Here is an 8,102-nt window from a genome sequence, read left to right as displayed (position 1 = left end):
CCCATGCAGGTGCCCTGCTGACATAAACTTCACTTTCAACTGCATCTTCCAGAAAGTGTGTATCGTGTTGAGGGGAACAATTGCTAAAAATATTTGTTCCTCTGAGCATAATTGAGATTATTTTGTTCATAGGTTCACACAAAGACCTGTGAAGTCTGGCTTTTTTACTGCACCACAGCTGTTTACAAAATAAGATTGTTTAGTTAGTTATTGACCTTAGGAAATACCTTTAAAAACCTGCAAATACTCACTTTTAAGTGAATAAAAGCAGTGAATTTCCTTCATCTGTATTTATTTTTGAGCACATTCCCATCAATTAGATTAGTGGCTAGAAATGTTTATGGAAAGATTTTTAAGCCCATTTTAGAGGGTATTCATGGAAAGCAAAATTTTATCTCAAAAACACAGTCATCTTACCAGGTGTTAATTTATATTCTGGGAATGCAAACCAGTATTACGTGTCTGATTTGTTCAGGATTCGTAGCTCTGCTGTTTATCCAGTCTTGTCTCCTTTTCTGCCATGCTGATTCCTAGTTCTCTGCTGTGCTGGGCATGGAGAACTGAACATTTTATTTGTTCACTTCACACCTTCTGCATTTCCCTCTTGAACAGAGGGCTTCTTTCTTGAGCAACAGTGAAACTAAACCACTATCACAAAGCAAACTTGGGGCCCTGGAATATAAAACCACTCCCTGCAGTATTTAAATTCCTTTGGAAACCATCCTCTGCCACGGGCCTATAAACATTGTCCAGCTGCAATGAGTATATAGATTCTTGGAAACCATCTGTATTTAGCAAAGAAATAACAATACCATGTTCTGAAACAGAGATAATTGCCATTTTATACATTTCATTTAGATATTGGGTGCTTCTGACCCTTTCTCTGTGAAGTAGAACTGGGAACATAGGTATACCTGTGTTACATGCCTGCTTTTTTAAAATTACATTCATCCTTCTAAATAGTTATATGAAAATTATTGGATTACAGGACAAACAGTTTGTGTAGTTTGAAAGATTGAGATTCAAGTTTAATATCATTACTACCATCACATAATCATGCTCATGTGCATTCTCCAGAAGTTTAGCATCACATTCCAAATCCCTTTGCTTTGCAAATGGCCAGGAGAGAAGATCCAGAGCTCTTGTTGCAAGAAAACAGACTCTCCTTTATCTAAAGGCAAAAAAATCTGTAATGTTTTATCCCTAAAGCATGCCATTTATACACATTTGTAAGCTGCTCTTCACCTTGGACTGTGTTCTTCTATTGGTTATAATGTTTTCATGTGTCCAGTGTCTGTCTCCGCACACAGCACTGCCAAGCAACAACTTCTCCCATAATTTTAAAACTCAAATTACTTCACTATTATCTTGTAAATGCTTCTGCTCGTACAGCTTTATTGCCTGGTTTACAAACATTTACAACCTAATCCGCAAATGCATAACACACTGAGTTGCTTGTATTATTCCACTACCAGAAGCCACATGACACTTACTATATTAAAATACAATAGTCCAAAGTTTGAGCGGCAATTTAAATATGGAGTTTGTCCCCCTGCATATTTATTGTAGAAATTAACAGAACTTTTATGTAGAGCTCTGAAATGCCTAATGGGTGCTTGTGTGCAAACTTCCCCAGCCATGAGTGCCACCTGCAGCATCTCAGCACAACCAGTCCTCATCTGACTGCAGCCCATCCAAGGCAGAGCCCGTGTGGGTTTTCCTGCTTAGGAATGCAGTGGCACAACTGCAGCACTGGCTAAAACACCATAAATGATAGCAGTGAATCAAGCACGTTCCTCTGCCAAATGCCAAGGTCAGGTACTTGTAGGAGGGTTGCTTCCGTGTGGCCCATGAAAACAAGTTTTACTTCTAGGAAACTCCTGGTAAGAAAATCTTGCACACAAAAATCAGAGGAAACAAAGCTGCCTGATGCTGAATTCAAGAGTAAGTTACATCTTATGAGGTTTCTGTCCAGCTCAAGTTGGAAGTCCCTCAAAGTCAGGATTTTATTGTAGGAGAACTCCCGGACATTTATTGTGAGTCATGACCACCTTACACATTGGTGCTGGCAGAAAATGAGGTGTAAATGAAAGGAACAATACTAGTCATATGGCAAAAATGCTTTCACATTTTAATTGTGCTGCAGAAAGGTCAAGGCTGGATCTTTGTCAGTGGAGGGATAATTTGCTTTTATGGTTTATGAATGTGCCTCTCCAAAACTGAAGAAGTAGGAACTAAGGAATAAATCAAAATTTTCCTGTGCAGGCTGTTGCTTTTATCTGCTTTTAAAACAGCCTTCCAGAGGCATCCTGAAGTTTTACTGGCTTGAACGCTGTGAAGTTCTGTGAAGCCTCTAAAGGAACTGCATAGAAGGAATAAGAATTTCCTTTCTCTTACCCAGTTTTCAGTCCCACACATCCCACATGACCTGGTCATGACACAGCTGTGAGTAAGACACCTATAGCAAAAGTCTCATTCACATCAAGGTTTAGAAATGAGATCAGAAGGTTACAAAGGGATGAGCTTGTCAAGAAAAAGGTAGAATGCTCTTGGTTCTGTTGGCCAAATGTTAAGCACCATGCCCAGGTTCAAGTGAATTTCCTGTATCTTCATTTTGATGAGCTACAGAATCACAGAATGGGTCAGGTTGGAGATCCAACCTCCCTGCTCAGGCAGGGCCACCCCAGAGCACAGGCACAGGATGGTGTCCAGATGGCTCCTGACTGTCCCCAGGAGGGACACTCCACAGCCTCTGTGGGCAATCTGTGCCCTGCTGGGGCACTGCACAGGGAAGTTCTTCCTCACGTTCAGGTGGAACTTGCTGAGCCTCAGCTCCTGCCCGCTGCCTCCTGTGCCACTGCCCGGTGCCCAGCAGAGCCTGGCCCTGCTCTGGCCCCTCCCTGCAGACACTGGCAGCCATGGATCAGGTTCCTCTGGGTGTCTCTGCTCCAGGGGAACAGGCCCAGCTCCCCCAGCCTCTCCTCAGAACTCCAATCCCTTCATCACCTTTCTTTCTGCTGGACCAGAAGCTGAACTAAGCTCAATGTCTCTTATAGGAGAGGAGCCCTGAACTGGACATGGTGAATACAAGAAATAAAAATAAATTTGAAAATCATAATGCATTATCTTTGGGACCAGCTCTTTGCAGCTGTATGTGCCATTCCTCTGTGAAGAGAAAGACCCTGGTCCTGCTATTTGTCTGCCAGTATTTCTTTGAGCCTCATCCCTCTGGGGATGTGCCTGGAGTTGGTGTGGACATCCTACCTTGCAGTGAGACAGAGCCCTGCAGCCTGCAAGTCCACAGAGATAAGCGTGGAGCAGGGTGCCATACAAAAACTGAGAGATAAAGTGATTTACTTAAGGATAAGACTGAGAAGACACCCCACCCCTGATTGCTTTAGCCCTGAATTGCTGATGGAGCTGCAAGGAGCAGAGCCTCTCAGGTGGGGCAATGGTTAATTCACTGAAAAAGCAGAAGACTAGCTTGCTCCAGATTTAATTCCCACAGTCGTCCTCTCTTACCTCTGTTGTAAACCTCAGGGCCTGCATGCAGACGGGAGTGTTTCTGCTGGAAATGCTTCTGACAATAAATATTGTGAAAATCAGTTTTGCTAAAAAAAAATAGATGTGCACCTCCAGTGACCTCTATTTTTCACTTCACTGAAGTGATTATAGATGGCTCTACTTCTCCATCAGTGCCTTTGCTGTGGACACTAGGCATTGTTTTTACCTCACTGCCCGTATCCAGGTGTACTGAACTTTTTACTCACATTTCCAAATGCCACCTCTGCCCCAAATTGGAGCACACCGTGCTTTTGCAACAACAGCACTTTAAGACTTACTGCTGTGGTTATCCATGCTGAAAGAAGCATCCAGGGTGGATGTGTAGGTGCAATTTCCATCCGCAGCTCTGCTCAGTCCTCACTGACTCACCCACCAGCATGGGAGCAGGGCAGGGGCTGCAGAGACGTGGGTGACAAGGGTGGGGACCGTGGGTTTGTCCTTCAGAGGGTGAAGGTGGGAGATGAAGGCTGGCCCTGCAGTCAGGAGAGCATCAGATGTCACTGGCCAAAGTGACAAGGCTCAGCCTGGCTGTTTGAGGGACACACAGGGAAGCTGCAGGGAAATCTGTCCAGCTCAATGGAGAGGTCTCCCGGTCTCTGGTGTGTATCCAGCCCTGCTGAGGAGCAGCCAAGCCAATGCCAGGAACTGGAAAGTGAAACTGCACAGAGAGAAAGAGAGGAAAAAAAAAAAAAAAAAAAAAAAAAGAATCGGAACGGGAAAGAAATCCAGGCTGAAAAGGAGGCCGGGGCATGCTGGAAATCATTTGTTCAGACTGAATCCCCTAGCGGAGGGGCAGAAATTCCGCTGTGCTTGGGGATGTGGCGCTCGGACTCGCCGCTTTACTGCCGGCATTTCTCGTGCTTCCCCCGCCGCGCTGAGCGAGATGGAGGGAGGCAGGAAAAGCGAGCCCAAGAGCTTTCTGCGGTCGGTGGGGGCCTATAAATAGCCGGTGAAGTCTTCTAATACCGATCGGGTGCGTCACCCGCGCCCTCCCGGCCGCCCCGGGCCCGGCGGCGGCGCTGCGCAGGGATGCAGGGATGCAGGGATGCAGGGATGCAGGGATGCAGGGATGCAGGGATGCAGGGATGCAGCGATGCACCGGGACAAGGGGCCGGGAGGTACACAGGGGCTGCCTGAGCTTTGTCTGCCGCGGTCCGGCTCGGGAATGAAAGGGGGAAATGATCCACGAGTCCCTGCGAGCCTCGCCCGAGCGTTGCAAAGCTGGGATTGTTGGTTTGGGGGGTGTGTATAAATCATGAATGGGATGGGGCTGTTGAGGAACGTGTCTTGAGTTGTTTGGTTTTTAGTATTGGTCTCATTACATGGTTATGAAAATGGGAAAATGCTAGTAGCTTACATCTTAGGTAGTAGACTCAGAACTTACAATTTACTTTAAAAGCTTTTTGGCTAATCACACAAAGCAAAAGCATAATGACAGTAGTTTTACCCAACTACTATAAGTACATGCACTTTTGGTTAAAACAACGTTTGTTTGTTTCCAGTACAATATTTGTTTGCAAGTTTTAAGATACAATGTACAGAGCTTTATTATTAAGCTTAAAACTTCTTAATATTTCACTAGATATACTTTTCTCTAACTTAGGGAGTTATTTCACTTAAGTGTTAATTCACAGACTATGGTTTTATTTGTCTTTTCTTTCTACTTCTTGTATAATTTTTCTGTTGACAAATCTTAGAGTTACTGTTCAGCTCTAAATTGCTATCTTGTTGTTTCTGAGGTTTGCTTTTTGTAACATACCCCAGACTCTCTGATTTTAAGGAATCCCACATTCTGATTCCTGCTCTTGTGACTGCCTGGGTGGCTCCTGACTGGAATACATGGGGCTTCAAGGTGTTGGAGGGTTTCTGAAGCCCTGCTGTGCTGTTTGCTCCCCCACCTCACTCCTCCTCTCCCTGCAGGAAAACACAGGAGGAAGATGAGGAGCTAAAGGTGGGCAAGATGCACAGGCTGGCTCAGTGATCCCTCCTCTGCAGGTTTAAATGCTGCTCTCAAAGCTGCCCAAAGGCAGAAGTCTCAGGGATGCTCCTGAGCATTTCTAGCCCAAATTTCCATTGCTGTCACCATCACTCCACACCACTGGAGATCACCCTCTCATAAATAAAGCTGCTGCTCCTGCCTGGTCCTTTTAAACCATTGCTGTCTAATCCAGGTTTCAGGAATAGAATGATAGAGGACCTGGCCTTTGCTTTCCTGAGCTCCTGCTCCCAGCTATGGTAAAGCAGTTCTTCCACAGAACTTGTATCTAAGACAGTATAAAATGCTTACATAATCATAGGGATTAATTTTTATACTGATTAAAATTAGTTTTCCCCCACCTTTTTTGTTTGTTTGGTTTTTTTTTGTTTCTTTGATTGTTTTTTTGTTTCTGTGTTTGTTTTTTGTTTTTTGCAACAATGCTGTATTTTCTGAGCATCTGACCTGCTTCATATCAGTCATTTCTCTGTCTCTTTTGTATTCCTTAATTCTTCCTTGGAAGGTTTGGCAAACTTGGAGGCAATTTGATGTATATTTGAAAGGGCCCAGTTCATGGAGTGCTCCTTATCTTTTCTTAACTTCCTGAATTTCAGAGACCCACAATGCCACTGATAAAAGGATGAGGATGGACTAACCCAATCTCACTGCTTTACACCTTCTTCCAAAATAAATTTTTAATGATGGGACATTGTTGATGTTGCTCACGACAGTTCAATGGAAAGAAGCAGAGTAACCTGCTGACAAATTCTTCATATATGGGTCTATTTGCTAAAAATCAACTTGTTAAGCAGAAGATGCCAGGTCACAGGCAGGCAGATACAGATCTTTCTGATCAGCCAATGCCTTGAGATGTGCTCCTTTCCAAGAAAGATGTTCATTTCTCCCAGATTTGGGTCTTTCCATGGGGCCCACAAATGCCACATCAATGCCAAGTGGTGGAACCATCTCTCTGTGACACCATATTGCACCCAGCAATTTGAATCTGCTTTCTAGAGAAACTCCTTTGGAAGATTTCTCCCAAATATGCCCAAAACCAGGACAACCAGTGCAAACCCAGCACAAAAAGGGGACAGTGAGCTTGTGTTTAATCTTTTTGGTATCAGTGGAAATCAGTGGCACATAAGGAGCAGCCCGTGGTGGGCTTGGCTGTGTCAGGGGACACTGCAGTGTTTGCAGTAAGTGATAAAATGTCACTGAGAGAGAGCAGGACCATCTCCACATAGGAACAGGTTGCTTGAAGCTGGGTCACTCCAAGAATCATTGTTTTCTCCGTGTCTGAAACCTTTAAAACACTTATTGTTGAGACCATTTTAAAAGGATGGATGCAGAAAGAACCAGCAATCCTGCCTCCCCCTCCAAAAATCCCACCCTAAAATCTAGTGAATAAAATACTTTATCTCAAGCTTCTGTCTAGTCTGACTTTTAAGAGGAGACAGTGGAGTTGGAAACAATCAATAAATAACTACAACAAGATTATCTCATCTAAAATGTAAATATAATATATTGTGCACTGAATGTTTGAGCCAGGCTCACCTTTAGATGTGCTCTTCTGTGTTTCCCTTTCCATCCATGTTCTGTACAGGATGCAAGAGCCTGGGGTGGGCACAGTTGTGCCCTGCATGTTTTTTCCACACCAGACAAGTCCCACTCTTGAGGATGTGCTGTCTTGGGTGCCCATGTCCTGCTGCTCACTCCATCATGCCAGGAGTGACTCCATCATTCTGCTTTTCTGGCTCTGCCTGCTTTCAGCAAAACACAACCAGAGCAGGAGCAGCCTCCAGGCAGACCTGTCAGCCCACAGGAAACCTCAAACCCTGTTTCCCATCTCACAACAGCCACCTCCATGTCTTTATTAACCTGAATAAATTTGGGTATGTATATATTTTTTTTTTTCACAGGGAAAAATAAAATGTGACATAAAAGAGGTTTAAAACATTTTTTTTTTTCCTAACAGCAAGGTCCCTGCTGACAACAGGATAATACCAGCTGGGATCTACCTTTCTGATCTGAAATCATGAGGATTACTCACATGTCTAAAAATAAGCCATGCTGAAATTCCCTTGTTGGATTAAGATCTCAACCCTGCAATTGTCACTTTTCCCACCAGTGTCAGTGGCTTAACTAAATATACTGTCCACATCTCTGCCTGACATTCCCAGATTGTTTCTCTTTCCTCTTTCAATGGAACTCCTCTATGTTTCTGTAAGTTTATTTTACTTTTTGCTTGCTTGCTTGTTCTTTTCACCAATTCATCACCTTTCCTGCCACATTCCTTTCCCCAGCCATATATGACCTCCCGTTCTGGCCTTTCCATTTCTTCTCCAAAGTTTGCCACCCACTGCTTCAAACTTGGGAGAAGATATCCAAACTACAAATTTCACAAGTGGTGGGAAAAGTATATACAAATTTACCCTGGATTTGTGTCTCTTCCGTGCCAGAAAGGGTAGAAGTGTTCCAGGGTTGGGCCAATTTGCTGGTAGGGACACTCTGATGTCTAACAAGAGTTGTGCTGACACAAAGTCATTTCCAGGTGGCATGCAGC

At 44.1% G+C, this 8,102-nt stretch overlaps 2 long non-coding RNA genes across 2 annotated transcripts in view; one reads left to right on the top strand and one right to left on the bottom strand.

The window, feature by feature from the left end:
• LOC116183451 (uncharacterized) overlaps positions 1-3,916 on the bottom strand; it is a 5,591-nt gene extending 1,675 nt beyond the window's left edge. The window contains exons 1-2 of the long non-coding RNA XR_014954088.1: positions 3,843-3,916; positions 1-1,171 (exon numbers count right to left, since the gene is read on the bottom strand). The exon at positions 1-1,171 is cut by the window's left edge and continues 1,675 nt beyond it. This is a non-coding gene — a long non-coding RNA (uncharacterized LOC116183451). The remainder of the gene's footprint in view (positions 1,172-3,842) is intronic.
• A 483-nt stretch (positions 3,917-4,399) lies between these two features.
• On the top strand, positions 4,400-7,712 carry LOC116183357 (uncharacterized). Its single transcript, XR_014954086.1, has 3 exons — positions 4,400-4,537; positions 7,143-7,431; positions 7,515-7,712. It is a non-coding gene; the product is annotated as an uncharacterized LOC116183357 (long non-coding RNA).
• The last annotated feature ends 390 nt before the right edge of the window (positions 7,713-8,102 follow it).

Source organism: Lonchura striata, chromosome 3 (genome assembly GCF_050655825.1).
Source record: "Lonchura striata isolate lonStrDom1 chromosome 3, ASM5065582v1, whole genome shotgun sequence".
NCBI classification, from domain to species: domain Eukaryota; kingdom Metazoa; phylum Chordata; class Aves; order Passeriformes; family Estrildidae; genus Lonchura; species Lonchura striata.
The sequence above is the reverse complement of the archived record's forward strand: the minus strand, read 5'-3'. Positions and strand labels throughout refer to the sequence as shown.